The following is an 18013-nucleotide window of genomic DNA, read 5'->3' on the forward strand; positions in this document are numbered from 1 at the left end:
GAACATGTTTACTGGTTCATGAACAGATGCGAATAATATACAAACATAATAAGTAATTGTTTGCCCCATTTCTTTTGTTGCTGAAAATGTTTAAAAATAAAGTAACAGACTACAGCATAACCATAAGTGTATATCAAATGTAGGCATGGGTATGACAACCAGAATAAGAGGACCAGGCACTAGAAATGAAAAGGAGATGTAAATGTATACCTAGAATATTGTCCAGGCCCCTGACCTAGCTGATGTGTGCTCGGCACAGCTCCAGGAAAAGGGGTTAGTGTATAAACCCAGCATTTGCTCTTCCCAATCCCGTGAACAGCCAGAGTCTGGTGTTTGGCCCTGATGTAAATTTACAGCAATCTCAATGTTCTAATCTATGATAGGCTGCAGAAAACCCATAGAGGTTGTTCCATTAGTCTAGGATTGCCAAAGCATAAGGTACTTTGGCCTTGTGCTACTGCTGCTTCTATTGCACCTGGGCTTTCTTCTAGGTAAGGAGTTCCAGTGTACCCCACAATGAACCAACCAAAATAGATAAAACAGAGCACCTTTCAAGATGTTTGTCTTATGCTCATCAACTCCTGTTCAGTGGTCACCATTCTACCACCTCAAACTTGTCAGTTGTGGGCCACCTAACATGGGTTGCGTCATTGAAATGCCTGGTTGACAAGAAAAGTCCAGTGCTAGCTCACTGTGTGCCATTAGGCTACTCTGTATACTTACAGAAATGGAGAATGGTAGCATAGTGATTTTATTCTCCTCCAGGTTCAGATGCAGAAGAGACTAGTTTAACATCAAAGAGAGTAACCTCCTATGTGAGAATGGTGACATCGATTATGGGCATCCTGCTAATCTACAGTGCAACAGACACCAAAGACTTCCTCAGAAAACCTTGATAGACACTGTCTAACGTGGTTTTGAAGTTCACAAGCCTTATTGGTTTGAGGCAGACTTTATTCATGCAAAATGACACCTCAGACACAGCAGCAAATAGCCATCCTCTTCACCTTTGGCTGCATGCAGATAATATCCCCCGGCCGTTAGATTCACTTTGGACTGGATCCTTGCACTGGACACGAGAAACACACGAGTTAAAATGTGTCCTTATCTGACCACCTCCTCCTTCAGGTCAAAATTCCTCTCCCCCGTCACAAGACAAGAACAAGCAATCATCAGGGTTCACCCTAGAAGATTATCTGCTCCAACAAATGCTAAAGCTTTACTGATAGAAAAGGGTACTCAGCCAATAAACTTAGTATTGTGATAGTGAAACACTGCTATCACTTCCAGGTTGCTGCCATCCTCTGGCATAGAAATGCCTGTCCTACACCATTACTCACTCAGATTCCCATGGCTCTTGAATGACCTGTGATAGAAAAAGTAGAAAGGAAGAAAGCTAGTGGCATTTGACACTGGATAGGATCAAATGTTACTGAGAAAAACACTGTCTGATGGGGAGAGGATTAAATATGAAGAATTTTTCTCAACCTCTGCTGCTGTAGTGTTGAAGATTCACGCTGTCTTCATTGCCAAAAAAGGTGTGTGTTTACAGTGAGATAGCTAATTCGAGTTATCCATCTTGCTCTACAGACACACCTCTTTTTGGCAGTGAAGACATAGCCTAAGAGCTTTTCTTTCAATCAGAGGCAGAAACATTTTGGTTGGTAAATCACTTCGTAAATCTAAAATGCCTTGATTTCATCATAGATTTGCTAAAATGATGAGTAGTGAAATAGTTAACAAACCAGACATCAATTGTTTGCTTGTATTTTTAGATTTTTAATGCCTCATTTAGCTGAATGGGGAGAGTTTGCAGCTCTCTGCAGACACAGAGCAATACTGAACTGGTTTACACTGGGTGTTTGCCATCGTTTTCTCTACAACCTCAACAATTAGAATTTTTTTTTAAATAGAAGCTTAAATTCTCGAATGAACTGCAACAAGAGGATTCAGTGACACATTCTGACTAAGATAGAGAGGAAATATGGATTTGGGTTATTTTCCAAGGCTATTTGGGTTATTTTCCAAGGCTTTCATTGATGATGGTGAAATTCTCCAAAGTGAAAATTTTAACCACCATCACACACAGTGGATTAGAAAGTCGGGTGTGCCTGAGCTCTGGTTGCATGGGTAGAGGGCGGGAGAAAAGCACAAACTATTTTTATGCTATTTTTCTGCTTACTTTCTTTATCTTGGAGGCAACTAGAGACTGTGGATTCCCTGTGGAAATCTTATTATGATGCTGACCAAGACACTGGGCTAAATTCTCAGCTTCAACTATGTCCTCTCTGCCATGCTGAAGATTTGGCCAGTTTTTGTTAGCACTCTTTTCCAGTAATTGGGAATCTACATAGAAAGTGTATATTGGTTTCAGCTCTTGTTTCACATGTGAAGTGGAAGAGTTCAAAGGATTTGGGTGTTTTCTGGATTTGTTGTATTTTTTTCAAATGAATACTATTCTGCATGTGCTCTTGGCTTCAGTTTGGCCCGGGGTTTGCTAAGTAACCTTGGGGGAGAGGAAGCCAGAGGATCATGTTGGACCATCATAGTTTGCAGTGTCATCCAGCTGTGTTTGGTGATGCAGGCTATGCCTTACTTCTGGGGCCTCTTTCACAATGAAGTCATAAATGGTCATCTTGTTGAGCACTGATCTAACATTAAACAGCATCAGTTTGAGTTCCTGGGCATTCTTTGCATCTCTTCAGTTTTGTGTGCACTTGCTGTTTGAGTGCTATGATTAGATGATACACATTTGGACACAACATTTTTGGTTCTTTTGTCTCAAAGTGGATTCCAGTTAAAACTGAAGTGGGGAGATGAGGCAAAGTCCCTTGTGCCCCATGTGTTGTGACGTTGGCTGGCCTTGTGATGTAGTTTAGTGCAAGTGTGCAGAACTGACAGTCTGACTCCACTCCAGTATAGAGACAAGCATGGTGGTGGGAAGGTGGCAGCATGATCTGCCATAAAATGGTCTGAAGTAGGTCATCACTTGCTCATTTCTGCAGCAGTTTGTCACACCTGTAAATGTGATTGCTGTTGCTTGTGTGTGTGAAGGGAGCACAGAAGCTGTGCTGCATCCCACCTCTTAAACGTATGACACTGAGAAGCAGCCTCTGTTTCTAAGGGCTTGTTCACACTTACCCAGAAATTCGGCGGCAGTTGATGGGAGTTACGCAAACCATGCAAAGTAGTTTGTGTAATTCCTGTCGACTGCTTCTGCGCGTCCTGTCGGCTCAGCGCTGTGCTAGTTGCGGGGGTGGACTTATTCAGTCGACTCCCTCATCGATTGAGCGGGTCTCAGTGACCGCTCAGTCAATCATGAAAGATCGATCTGGTGGCAGCGAATTTGCCACCGCCAGTGTAAACATAGCCTCAGAGGGGTGCTGCTGCTCCTGCTCCTGTGTAGAGAGAAAAGAGCAACAGTCTAGGGAGAGTATGAGCCCTTATCAAATGCCAGTGTCAGGAAAGGGTACTAGAATTCTGTATGCTGTCCTGCATCCTCTTTAGGGCTTCAATCTTTTGTTCGGGCATCTGATGTGATTGGCAGAAATAAAATGGGAAAGCCTGCTCTTCACTCAAGAGTCTCCAGATTCTTAGGCTATGTCTACATTTACAGTGGCATGTAGAAGACATTGCACGCCTAGCTAGCGTGGTATAAATTGCAGTGAGGCACTGTTTAGGCAAGTAGAATACAGACATACGAAATCCCTTTGGGACTATACCCTACATAGCTCTCTACACACTCACACAGTGCCTCCTACATATATACTGCTTTTTTAACGAGTGTAGTGTCCCTCTGATGTAGCCTTTCCCTATCTCAATGAAAGTCTCTGGAAGTGGTGAAAGGCTGAGAAAGCAAGAGGAAAAGGCCCTGGCAAAGAGCTGTTAGGATCTTTCCCTGCTACACTCCTCCTCCAGAATCTTTCTTTGCCATGTCTAGCTACACACCACAGGTGGATGCAGCCTGCTTTTCACTGCAGTGTGTACATGTACCGTAGACATTGCTGCAAGTGTAGACAAGACTCTAGATGTGTCCAGTATTTCCTTTTTTTGAGGGTCTCTCTCTTTTCTGTGAAAATATCTATTATTTTATTACATAGACCATGCAAATTATAATAGTAATAGTGATAATAAATAAGAGGAATTAGAAAGGAAATTTGATATGATTGGTATAATTGAAACCTGATGTGTTGCATCCCATGACTGAAATGCTAAAATCACCAGTTATGCTGTATTTAGGAAAGATGCACTGGAAGGAATGGTACGTAGGGGGGCTCTCTCTATTAAAGATACCACTACTTGCTTTAGAGTTACCAACAATTCAAAAGGACAGGTCTAGGATGCTTATGAATCAAAGGATTTAACTGATAAATCACAGGATGGGATTATTTCGGTGGGATGACCCTGCTATAGACCACCAAATCAGAAAAGGGAACAGGATAAGCAGCTCCTTTAAATTTCTGTCTATAATGTGTAGATGGAAAAATTGCATTATTGGGGATTTCAGTCTGGGGGATATATGCTGGAGAACTCTTGCTGCCACTTTTTAAAATATCTTTTTAGAATCTCCAAGATAACTTTCAAACACAAAGTACTGAAACCAACTTTGGGCAATTCTACATTAGAACTAATTTAGGACAGCTAAAGATGAATTGATCCCTGAACTAAAAATTTATGGTTGCTGAGGTGTGAGTGATAAGAACATAAGAATAGATATACTGGGTCAGACTAATGGTCCATCTAACCCAGTGGTTCTCAACCAGGGATATGCAGAGGTCTTTCAGTGGGTATATCAACTTATCTAGATATTTGCCTAGTTTTACAACATACTACAACAAAAGCACTAGTGAAGTCAGTACAAACTAAAATTTCATAGCGACAGTGACTTGTTTACATTGCTCTATATGCTATACAATGAAACACAAGCACCATATTTATATTCCAATCAATTTATTTTATAATATGTCAAAAATGAGAAAGTAAGCAATTTTTCAGTAATAATGCGCTGTGGTATTTTTGTCTGATTTTGTAAGTAAGTCATTTTAAAGTGAGGTGAAACTTGGGGTACACAAGACGAATCAGACTCCTGAAAGGGGTACAGTAGTCTGGAAAGGCTGAGAAACATTCTAGCCTAGTAAGCTGTCTTCAGACAGTGGCCAGTGCCAGATTCTTCGGAGGAAGTAAACAGAACAGAGCAGTTTTGAGTGATCTCCTGTTGGCCAATTCTAGCTTCTGGCTGTCAGAAGTTTAGGAACACCTGGAGCATGAGGTTGCATTCCTAATGGATGCAATGGCTGTTGCTAATAGCCATTGATGCACCTATCCTTCATGAGCTTACCTAATTATTTTTTGAGCCCAGTTATACTTTTGGCGTTCACAATATCCTCTGGCAATGAGTTCCATGGATTGACTCTGTTCTGTGAAGAAGTACTTCCTTTTGTTTGTTTTTAAACCTGCTGCCTATTAACTTAATTAGGTGACCCCTAGATCTTGTGTTATATGGAGGGGTAAATAACACTTCCCATTTGTTTTCTCCATACCAGTCATGACTTTATAGACCTCTATCATACCCACCCCTTTTATAGGCTAAACAGTCCCAGTCATCTTGATCTCTCATAGGGAAGCTATTCCATACCCTAATAATTTTTGTTACTCTTCTCTGTATCTTTTGCCATTCTAATTAATCTTTTTTGAGATGAGGTGGCCTGGACTGCATGCCATATTCAAGATGTGGACATACATAGATTTATATAATGGCATGATATTTTCGATGTGATCCATCCCTTTCCTAATGGTCCCTAACATTGTTTGCTTTTTTGACTGCTGCTGCACACTGAGTAGATGATTTCAGGGAACTTTCCATGATGACTCAAAGACCTTTCTTAAGTGGTAACAGCTAATTTAAAACCCATCATTTTGAATGTATAAATTGGGATTATTTTTTCCGATATGCTTTATTTTGTACTTATCAACACTGAATTTCATCTGCCATTTTATTGCCCAGCCACCTGGTCATGAGATCCCTTTATAACTCTTCACCTTTAGCTTTAGACTTAACTATCTTGAGTAATTTTGTATGTCTGAATTTTACCACCTCACTATTCACCCCTTTTCCCAGATGATTTATGAAAATTTGTCTATTTTTATTTGCTGTGTGCAGATAGAACATAGTTTTATCAAATAGTAGCTATTCTAGGTGCATTAAAAAGGCCAGTTTCCAAAGATGAAAACTATCATGTGCTAAAAGTGAGTGGAGGGAAGTACTTAAACATAAAAATGGGAATAATATTTAAGCGCCAAAATACGCGATTCTACAATCAAGGAAGAAGGTTTATTTGATTTTTAAAAATTATCCTATTTTGGAGGGGAGGTGAAAGTAATAAAATATAAGTAATATATAAATAACAGGGATGCTGAAAGCAAGGAGTACCAGTCAGCAGTTAGGAAATGAAGACAGTTAAGAGAAGCTAAAGATGTAAGTGAAAAATCTGTGGCCTGTAGGTGCAAGGACAGTGAGTTCTTTAAATATATTGGGAACAAGCAAAATCCTAGCAATAGTATAGGTCTGCTAGATAAAGATGGTAAATTATCAATCATGATGCAGAAAAGGCAGAAGTAGTTAAATATTTCCATTTGGTATTTGGAAGAAAACAGGATGGTGTATTCATATCTTTGAATAGAATGCATTTCTTTATCACTGTCAGTAACTAAGGAGTATGTTAAATAGCTTTGAAAACTATTAAATTTGCAGGACTAAATAACTTGCACCCACGAGTATCAAAAGAATTGATGGAAAAATTCTGATCCATTAATGCTGATTTTTAACAAATCTTAGAACATTGGAAGTTCCAGAGGACTAAGAGAAAGCTAATGTTGTGCTAGTATTTGAAAAGGGTAAATGGCAAGACCCAGGAAACTAGGCTGATTAGCCTGACATTAATCCCAGGCAAAATCATGGAAAGACTGGTATGAACAAAATCAGTAAACAATTAGGAGGTGGTAGTATAATTAGTGGTAATAAATACGGTTTAATGGAAAATAGGTTTTGTCAAAATCCGTGGTTTTTTGATGATATCACAAGTTGGGTTAATAAACTGTTGACATAATATACTGAAACTTTCGTAAGGCATCTCACTTAGCCCTGCATGACATTTTAATTTGGGGAGGGAGAAGTACTATACAAAATTAATATAGTTCATATTAAATGGATTAAAAACAATTTAACAAATAGAATGCAAAAAGCAATTGTAAATTGGTGTTTCTTTTGGGATCTGGTGGGTCTCTGTTTTTGGCCCGGTGCTATTTAGTATCTTTATCAATGATCTGGAAGAAAATATAAAAGTGCTGGTAAAGTTTGCAGATAACACAAAAATTGGAGTGGTAAAGATGGCAAACAGATCAATTTTATAGGCCAATGTGGACCACTTGGTGACAAGATCAGCTTATTAGAACAACATGCGTTTTACTACAGCCAATGCCAGGTCATAAATCTAGAAGCAAAGAACATAAGTCACATTCATAAGAAGTTGAACTGTATCCTGAGAAGCAGTAACTCTAAAGGACTTAAGGGGTCAGAATAGATAAGCAATTAAACATGACTCCCACTGCAGTGCTGTGGGTAAGAGAACAAAATACTACTCAGGTTGGAATAGGGAGGTGTATTACCTTTGTGTAGGATATTAGTGACTTGGAAGCTGAAGTTAAAGAAATTCAGACTAGAAATAAAATACAAACTTTTAAGTGACGGTAATTATCCTAATGATTAATTTACCTTGGGACATAGTAGATTCCCCATTTACAGTCTTTGAAGTCAAGATTGAAACTTTTTCTAAAAAAAAAAAAAAAGTATAGGTTAAACAGTTATGAGCTTGATGCAGAAATTATTGGATGAGGTTCTTTGCCTGTGTTATGGAGGAGATCAGACTAGATTATGATGCAGTCCCTTTATCTGTCTACTGTTTATACTTTTTCTAAGGTGCAGTATGGTGGAATTGACATGGTGTTGCCTAAAGGATTCTGATTGGCAGCAGTGGCATTCACCAGTCTTTTTAAGGTTACTCTGATATCATTTGGGAACAAATGAGGCACTGTAGCAATCTGTCTGCAGGATCAGGAATACAGAACTGCATTGGTTTGCATTCAGCAGGTTGGAGTCTGTATAAATGGATGGGTTTAGCCTTTCCTACTTGCCATGCAAAGCTTCCCACTTGTCACTGATAAATAAGTGAGTGGATGGTTGAAGCTATTTTCCAAAGCTTAACCACTGAGCTCTGTAAACAGGGCATGTAATATTTATATATAAAAACCAGTACAATTCAATGATAAAGAAAATGTCAAGATATTTACAGAAATGTGGACTGCTCAAAGAACTGGGCACATCTAAATTTCCGGTCATTTTAACAGATGATACTAAGAGGAGTGAAGGTTCACTGCACTCAAGTATTTTTAACCTGGCTACAGTGAACATTGACACAGTCTTGATGAAATCCCATTGTTGTTTGCGTTGCTAATCAAACTTGATGTCCCTGTGGATTTGATTACATGCTGTTTTATTCAGTGCAATGAACAGAAAATCATTCTATTTGGTCACTAGATAAAATGCCTGAAATTATCTGATAATGCAAATACTTAGAGTAAAGAGCATAAATCATGCATGTGACTGAAGTACAATAAATATTAGTGAGTAAATTATTTATAAAATTTTCAGTTGTTGCTACACAGTTGGTGGGCCCACAGCAATGCTTATTTTGTTTGCAAATACTGATTGCATGATGGTGAGCAGTGCATAAAAATTCTTGCAAAATTGTGCACTTATTTTAAAACTTCTATTAAAATGAAATTGTGCCTCTTTTAAAGGGGTATATTTTAAACCAGTCTTGAGGTTATGGCTGAAAAATTGAGCTAAATAAAAAGTTTGCCTGTGAAGAGAGTTCACTGTTTGCTTACTGAGAATTTTTTAAAAAGTAAACAATCTTTGACTACATATTCTGTGAAATAAATGGGTATTTTAATTGTGTAAATTGAATTAATCAATAGTTTGTTGTTTTTTCCAGTGGTGGAAAATAACTCAATATTTATAGAGAATTTTTAGTTTTGTCACTGTTTTGATGCTCCTTTACAGTCTCAAAGAAGTTATTGTAATTGTGGACTACTCTTGTGCTCTGTGTAGATACCAGTTCTGAACTAAAAAACATTAAATCTTAATTTAAAAAAATTACATGTGTATGATAAAATCAGTTCTCTTGCTGCTACTGTAGATATTCTATCTTTCTTTTTCTCTATTCAGGAGTGATATTTTGGGGTCCATAGAGTCTACTGGAGGTTCTTAACTCCAGTTAGTTGATGATAGAAAATTTGATCGTGGTTATCGCCCATTATGGAGAGCTTAGCAAACTGCCATATGGTTTGTGTTATGTTGGGATTGTGGATCTGGAACTTTTAATAGGGCTGGAGTTGTAATTGGGATAATTTTTCTGTCAATAGGGAAACTCACTGCAAGGGTCATTTTTTTTTTTTTTAATTATAAATTTTTGGTGTTCAGAGCTCTGTGATAGTAGTCTTGTGATGGTTTTTATATTTAGAGTAATTTTTCTGATTTGTAGCAAGGAGAATTAAAATCTTTTTTGGCATGAGTAACCCAGTTGTGTGGTGTTGGATTTTTATTGTTTAGCTCAAACTGTTTGTTTGAGATGCCTCTGAGCAATAATGAAAAATAAATAATTCTAGAGGTTTGAATAACCAGGCTTTAATGGATCATTAACTCCCTGCCTGCCTGCCTGCCTCTCTTCCCTCTTCTTTCCCCCCCCCCCCCAAAATTCCTGCCTGCAAAAAGGAATAAACCTCCCTGATCAAATCCCTTCAAGAGAGACGGGTATGTTGGGGACACTAGGAAATGTACTGGTATCTAAGCTTTGAATGTGGCCCTTAAGAAGACGGAGTGAATCTTAGGAAATAATCTTTGGATAAAAATTTGATATGATGTAAGCAATATCTACTTTAAGAAATAGGTAATTAAACCCTTTAATTACAGGCTTAATCAGTTATTTGAGACAATGTTGCATTTCATATCAAAATATGTATTTTAATATTACAAAAGGTACTTTTAGAGGTAGATACATCCTTTTGAAGGATTTCTGAGTTAAATGTGATCTGACTGTGCTCCTCTGAGGATATCTTCTTCATCTCAGAAGTCTGTTACAGAATAGAGGTATCAACTTCAGGCTGACCTGGTTGTGTATAATCTAAAGAGTGCTTATAATACTGATAACTTTAATTGCTGTTGTGGTACTGAGTGCAGTTAACTCTTATATTTACTGTTAACATCCAGTTTTCTATTGCAGAGTTAGTTGGGTGTGATCATGACTGGGTGAAAACTAATTTTATGACCATTTACTCTGAGATGTCCCATTTCTTTGGCGAGTAGCTCAATGTAGTCTTGTCTTTCAAGATAGTCTTGTTACTGAAGTTGATTTTCGCTGAAGTAATGAAAATTTGTCATCCTCCCATCTTAGAGCATCTGCTGGAGGCTCATCTTGTACCTCACATCCACAGTTCTATTAATAGATCCCCTGTTGAGCTATGGAACGGTATTGAAAAGCTGTCTTGGGTGCACAAGAGAGCTTGCACAAGTTGATGTCATTGCCCTACTCTCTATAAGGGAGTGTCTCCCACCTCTCAATTCCTTTGCCAGTGCTGCAGTGTCTGAGCAGAGTACACCTTTGTGTCCTCAGGGTAGACTTTTCCATAATCTAGTTTATTTTCTTTAGTTAGCTTGTATACCAGGGGTCGGCATCCTGTGGCATGCGTGCCAACGGTGGCACACATGGTGATTTTGAGCAGCATGCTGTGCTGCTCGTGGCCCCAAGCAGTGCAGCGCAGCGCAGTGCCGTGCAGTGGCCACTCCCTCTTCAGGCCCCACCCCTCTCCCACATGGGCCCAGCATTGCCCTAGCCGGAGCTGTGCCACTCCTGGCACAAAGTAGGCGGGGCATCCACTGCGTGGCACTGCTTGGGGCCAGGAGAGGCTCTTGGTCGGGGCCAGTTGCATGCCAACCTGGCCCCTCAGCCTCCCGTCCTCCCAGCCCCTCCTCTGCCTCCACGCTGGATGCATCTAAGCACCCCTGGGCAGCATTCCCCCCGCTGCTGGAGCCTTCTGCCCCTCTCACTCCTGCTCCCTGCTGGAGGGCTGCCAGTGATGTCAGCAGAGGGCGGCTCCTCAGAGGAGGGCCCAGCCGGCACCCCCACCAGACTGGTGCCATTGCCACCCCCATAAAGGGAGAGAGCAAGAAACGCCCGCTGGGCTGGGGGGCACAAATAGAAATAGTGGGCACTATCACGTGGGAGAGGGGTGGGGGGAAGACATGGCACGCCCCTTCAAAGATTGCCGACCCTTGTTATATACAGTAATATAGAATAGTTTAACTTACATAGCCTACCCTTCTCCAGAGAGCATTTGGCCTCACCATGTCCATGTTGAGCCCTGTAAGGGCTCAAAGAAATGTGCCTATTTACCCATGAATCATACCAAAGACCAGCTCCCATGTCCAGTGTCGTCTTTGTCATTTGGATGAGACCCACTTGGTAACCTAGTGTGCCATTCTGTTCTATATAGGTCTTTTACCATGCTGCTCATGATCATGTTTGAGCGTCACTTAGTATATTATTGGATATTGTGACTAACATCTGTCACCTGTTTGTTCTTCCATTCTCTCCATAAGGGGAGCATTGTGTGCAACGGAGTGTCTTGTTTTAGTAGTGTTCTTTTGTTGTGCCTTCACTCCCCTAATTTGAACAGAGTCGCTTGAGGTTCCTGGCTTGTCTGGCTTTTCAGTGTCTACAGCCTGAGACTCTGGGCCTGTTGAGGATACTAAGATCAGCCTCTGTGCTGAGGTCCTCTGACACAAGACCCTAGATGTGGTGTTCTGCTCTGGCCTCAGTGCTGCCTTCTGTCACGTGCACAAGATTGAGACTCTCATCTTACTTATACTTGGAGGAAATCTTTTGCCCAGCACTGCTGGCCCTGACTACATTTAAAGCAGTATGGAATACCAAGCTAACATCACCTATTTAGGTGTTCACATAATCATGTTTCATATTACCTTGGTAGTAAACAAACATTTAGGTGGCTTAAGGAGGCTGTCAAATTTAGAATGAAGGATACGGCTTCTTAATTCCTTCCTTTGTATAGCTCTCCAGCTAAATTCCTTGCCCTCCTACTTCCTGTCAGAGTAGTTGAGTGCTAAGAATTTGCTCCCAGCTCACTTGTCTATAAATTCCCTCATGATAAATTTGTGGCTATTCCTAATGCCTTCAAATTATAAGATATCTGCAGACAATCCTTTTGGGGATACTGCCTAGAGAAGGCTCCCTCATTTGTATTTTCATACAAGAAATCAACTGTTAGCATAGTAAAGCTTTTTCTTGAGATTCCCTACAGATCTTCTTTTATCTGGGATGTGTGATCAAATGCATTCCTGTCGTTAGTGGTCTCTACCATAGTTTAGTTTAATTTTGAACTGTAATCAGAAATTCTGATTCTTTTAGCCTCATTGTGCACCACTAGGTGGTGCCAGTATCTAGCCATCTAATTACGTTTTTTCTCGAATCATGCAGATTTAAGGTGCTTAATAGGGAGGCATCTTTAAGACCCTCCTAAATTTAAAGAAAGTCATAGAAATTAAAGTAGACCTATTAGTATAGGTCCCAAAGTCCATCCCTCTATCAACATGCGATTAAATACAGTATATTTTCTAGTGCTTTCTCTTGTCTAGTTTTAGATGCCTCATTGAATGTGGTCATCCATATTTTACCCTGGGGAGATTATTCCTCAATCTAACAGACCTTGTTGGAAGGCAGATTTTCCTGACATTCATGCTAAAACTTGCCCTTTCTTAATCAAAGTGTACTTAATATATTATTGATGAAGACTATTTTCCACAGTAAGAGGAAGTTGTCTTAATTTTCACATGTGCTAATGAAAGATTTTTATCATGCCAGAAATTTCAATGACTAACTTTAATATTAGTGGGTTAATATTTAAGGATCGTAAATCAGACTATTGTTTCAGACCTTAACTCCGTCCTATAATGACATTGTACAACAACCATATGATTAAGGTTATTCAGTATTTGTAGACTCAGGTTAGATTTTTTAAACATATTGGATTTCCCTTGTCCCCAGAATGGTATTGGTGTATGGCAGAGTTAGTTTATGAAGCTGCACTTCCATACTTCAGCATATTTGGATTTCTTTTTAAGTTTAACCTTCTCTATATTTCCTCTTTATGCTGTTTGGTTTTGGGAAAACTACAATGACCTGCATTTTGTTCTAAATTACTGATATGTATGTTTTAGTTCTCAACTTAACTTTTATGTGGAAACTGCCTTGTTTTAAAATTAAAATGTTGTTAATGGCCATTAAACCCAGAGAATGTTTGTATATTTATAATGCTTTGAAGATATATAGTATCAACCTTAAACCATTTTTTTGTGAATTAACTTATGACCAGTTTCACTTGTATGCTTTGGCTGCTTTATGCTAGGCTGTCAAGAACCACCATTTTCCCTGTGGGGCATCTTGACTTTGCTCCCCAGGAAACAAGGAAAAGTGGTAGCATCTTTAATGAATGAGGAGGGTATCTTCAGGCTCATTGAGAGCAATAGGAGATGACAAGTATTTAGAAAGAGGGCAATTCTTTGTGGAATTCTCAGAACAACACATTTTCTCCCTCAGCAATGGCTTAAGTGTACTTTGTTATGAAGAATAATAGCAAAAAATTACCCTTAATCCTTTTAAAAACACTTCAGATGGAGCTCATTCATGAGATATAAATAAGTTTTAATTAGATAAAGCAGATATTTTCGGGGAATTATACATGATGACTTCAGCTTCTTTGAGTAGTGTCCCTACAGGTGCTCCACTTTAGGTGAGACTGCACCCCTGCATCTAGGATCAGAGACTTTTGGTAGCAGTGCCTGTTTGGGCTACACATGTGCTCTCCCCGTCTTGTGCCACATTTGGCTGCTATATAGCGCTGTGTTGCCAAACTGCCCTCAGTTCCTTCTGAAGCGCTGTTGATCTGAGACAAAGCCATTATTGGAGCCCATTTGTAGCGACTTGTTCTTATTATCATACTAATAGCGTTTTTTAGCCTTTTAATGAGTTAGTTATATCCTGTTCCCATTTTTTTCTCTTTTTTTTTTTTTGTTTTGTTTTGTTTCTGACCCATAGATTAGTGTAGTTTGTTCCTATTTCTTCCTTCAGGGAAGTGATTCCTGGAAAGGGGGTTATCCTGGCTCACCCGGGTTCAAACGTCACCTCTCTGCTGTCTAGGAGAGGCACACATGCCCCAGAAGTGCATGCATTGCCTTAAACTTAAGGCAAGAACCTGCAAAAGCTGTGAGCTCAAGCTAAAACTCCTTAAATGGAGAGCTTTCTGCAGCCAACTTCTGACCATGGTCCTGGGACTCCCCTGGTCTGTGGTCCCCATTAGCATCGAGATCAGCCGCTCAGCATTTCCTCCCAGCTATGAAGAGGAAATCAACAGATTCCTCACAAAAAGGTAACCAAGAAATTGGCCTCAAGTTCTCCTACCAGGGAATCATCCAAAAAAAAAAAAAAAGATACCTGGCAAGGTCAGTGATTCCAGGACCAACCAGTACAAGATTGAGTACCTGTGAGGCTTTTGGTTCCTTCTGTACTGGTCCTGCTGGTAAGTCCAAGGAACTGAAAGAGGGTAGGATTGGACAAAATGGCACCATCAGGAGATAGTGGCAAGGAGAAGACCAGATCCTCAAAGACTACACTGACTGAACTGCTCAGATATGTGGTACCAAGCACATCAGCACCACTAAAATGGCGCTGCTTGTCAGACACTCAGTGGAGTGCAGATCAACCTTGGCACTGACAACCACTTCAACTGCAGTGGCACCAACTGTGACATTGTACCATGAGTAATCTGGACTGATGGACAGCTGTCTCCTCAATTCTCCAAACCTGGGGTGCCTTTTACACTGCTTCACCATGAGAGCAACTACTCCTTATCTGCTCTTACTCGGCCTCCAGCATGTAAATGTATCCCAGTATGAGAGCTATAGCCAGCCACCCTTATGAATTACACTACAGGGCAACACTAGCAAACTCCCAGTCCCAGTCTTTTCCCCAGAAAAGTGTATCTTGTACTGCCCAGCATCCTCTGGGGACAATACATGCTCATATAAAGTCTGTCATTTCATTAATAGAAAATGTGTACAAATCCTGTTATCCCAGATGAAGTTTCCCAAACACTTCAATCCAAGCAGATTGGTTTAGGTAAAACAATAAAACAAATGTATTAACTACAGAAAGGATAGATTTTAAGTGATGACAAGTAATGAGACATAAAAGTGAGAATTGGTTACAAAGAAATAAAAGGTAAAACCCAACTAACACCTAACTTAACAAGCTAAGTGAATTCAAAGTAAAGGTCTCTCTCCACAACAAGTTCCAACAATCTTGCTGGCTGAAACTTTCAGTCAAGATTCCTCCTCAGTCCAGTGCTGCTCCTTTTTTCTTCAGGTGGTGGTGATGCTGTTGGTAGAGAGAAAGGAAGAGATGATTTGGGGCATTTGCTCTCTCCTCTTATAGTCATTTCTCTTGTTCAAGAATCATCTCCAGGTGGTGTTCAGGAGACAGTCTGTGTGGACAGGAACTGTAAGCTGCTGCTTTGTCAAAATGTAGACTTTTTTTTTTGCCCACACCCTCTCTCCTGCCAAAGAATGGCCATTAATTAATTGGTTGTCAACTCTGTAAACGAACATGGAAGACAGCACCACAGTAAAATGATGCCACATGATAAAGATTGGAGTTTAGATCTATTTGGATGCAAAGCATGTTCCTCAGCAACTCTGCAATTTAGAATTGCCCATTTTGAAGCTCTTACAGCAAATTATTACCCCACAAATTACTCCAAATTGAGTGAATTTGTGTATATTCCAGAAGATAAAAAGGAGCAATTTTAGGCAGTTGTGAATGAGGGTCAGCTGCTGATGCAAACTGCATTACAACCTTCCTTGGATGTGGCCGACACAGCTGCTCATTGGATATTGACAATGGTGGTCATTCAAAGGGCATCATGGCTGCATCTTTCTGCGTTCCTGAAGAAGGTGCAGGCCACAGTGGAAGATCTCCCTGTTGGAGGCTCAAAACTTTTCACTGATTGAACCGACGACTCTCTGTACTCCCTAAATGATTAGAGGGCAACATTAAGATCCCTAGGTATTTACACACTGGTACAAAAGAGAGGAGCCCAGTAAATACCACACTACACAAAGACGTTGACCTCCTTCATTTGTCACACCTCAAAGATATGACTCACAAAGGAAAAGAGAGAGACCTCCTAAACATAGTTCACCCCCATCACAGCCATCAACATTTTAAACATCCATATCAAAACAACAATTTTGAAAATTTGGTTGCAGCTCCAAATGTCACCTCCAGAGCCACATGCCGCAACAACCTGGACATTCCATCAGTTTGGTGACCGCCGTACACCTTTCTACCCAATTTGGCAGAGTATCACCACAGACAAGTGGGTGTCAGAAATTATCAACAATGGATACTCCAGTCCACTTTACTCTCTCCCTGTTCCTTTTCAGAGACCTCTCTCACAAGCACCTTTTACATGAGGAAATTAACCACCTCCTCCAACTAGGTGCTATAGAACCAGTTCTGATTCAACGCAGAGGGATGGGCTTTTATTCCAAATATTTTCCAATACATACAAAGAACAACAGTTGGAGACCCATTGTAGACCTAAAAGCGCTCAACAACTCATAAAGTATAATGATTCAAGATAGTTTTTAGCAGCAATAATTCCCGGCACTGGACCAGGAGATTGGTTCTCGCCCCTTGACCTTCAAGACGACGACTTTCATATTACCATTCACCAATCCCACAGCAGATTCATTAGGTTCACACTGGGGCAGGATCACTTCTAATACAAAGTTTGACCTATCTTTGGCACCCAGGGTATTCTCCAAAGTCCTGGTGGTGGTGGTAGAACTTCTATAAAAACAAGGAATTACAATATTCCCCTGCTTAGACGATTGCCTACTCAAAGCCGCTTCTCGAGACAATGCCTTAGTAGCTACACAAGACTGTGGACCTTTTCTTATGACTGGGCCTACAAATAAATCACTCAGAAATCAACATTGACATCAGTGCAGCACCTAGAGTTTATAGGGGCCTACCTCGATGCAAGGGAATCTTTGGCTTCCACTGCAACACAGATTCACCACCCTAGTCAACTTGTTCACCACAGTTCAAACCACCCTTCAGATATCAGCCAGAACCTGCCTACAGCTGCGTGGAGAAATGGCGGCTGCCACCTGTGTTGTAAAACATGCCAGACTCCATATGCGTTGCGTTCAAGGGTGTTTCAGAATAGTATATGCTCCGCAGAGGCACAATTTAAAAGAGACTCTGAATGCCCTCCGTAGTCAAATGCTCACTTGACTGGTGGACAAATCCCCACTGTATGTGTGCGCCATAGTTCCCATCACACAACCACCACCATCACTGATACTGATGGTGGATGCATCCCTGTTGGGATAGGGAGCCCACTTGGGCAACTACACAGTACACGGCAAATGGTTGCCTTTCAGAGTCGACATTACACATGAATCTGCTTGAACTCAGAGCAGCCAAAACATGCTGCTGCTTTGAGTGCTTGCTCATGTCCATTCTGTTATAGGTGTGTGCACGCCTCTGTTCATAGTTACCAGAACTTTTTCCCCCTTAGCAGCTCCCGTAGGGCCAGCTCTGGAGCCCCACGCACATGCCGCGGTATGAGGTGTTGCCGGCCCTCCGCTCCCTCAGTTCCTTCTTTCCATCCATGACGTTTGCTGAAACAGCCTTTGCTTGCATTGCAAATGCTTCATTCCCCATTGTTTGAACTGTTATCGTTGTTTTTTGTGTTAGATAGTTAGATTAAGTAACTGTTCATAGTGGTAGTTAGTACCCAGGGTGGTCCCAGC

The 18013-nt window shown here is 40.5% G+C and overlaps 1 protein-coding gene across 3 annotated transcripts in view; it reads left to right on the forward strand.

The window, feature by feature from the left end:
• KDM6A (lysine demethylase 6A) overlaps nt 1-18013 on the forward strand; it is a 291991-nt gene that overhangs the window by 43112 nt on the left and 230866 nt on the right. The window lies entirely within an intron of this gene.

Source organism: Emydura macquarii, unplaced genomic scaffold (genome assembly GCF_026122565.2).
Source record: "Emydura macquarii macquarii isolate MOO-44397 ecotype Brisbane River unplaced genomic scaffold, CSIRO-AGI_Emac_v2 contig_1043, whole genome shotgun sequence".
NCBI lineage: Eukaryota > Metazoa > Chordata > Testudines > Chelidae > Emydura > Emydura macquarii.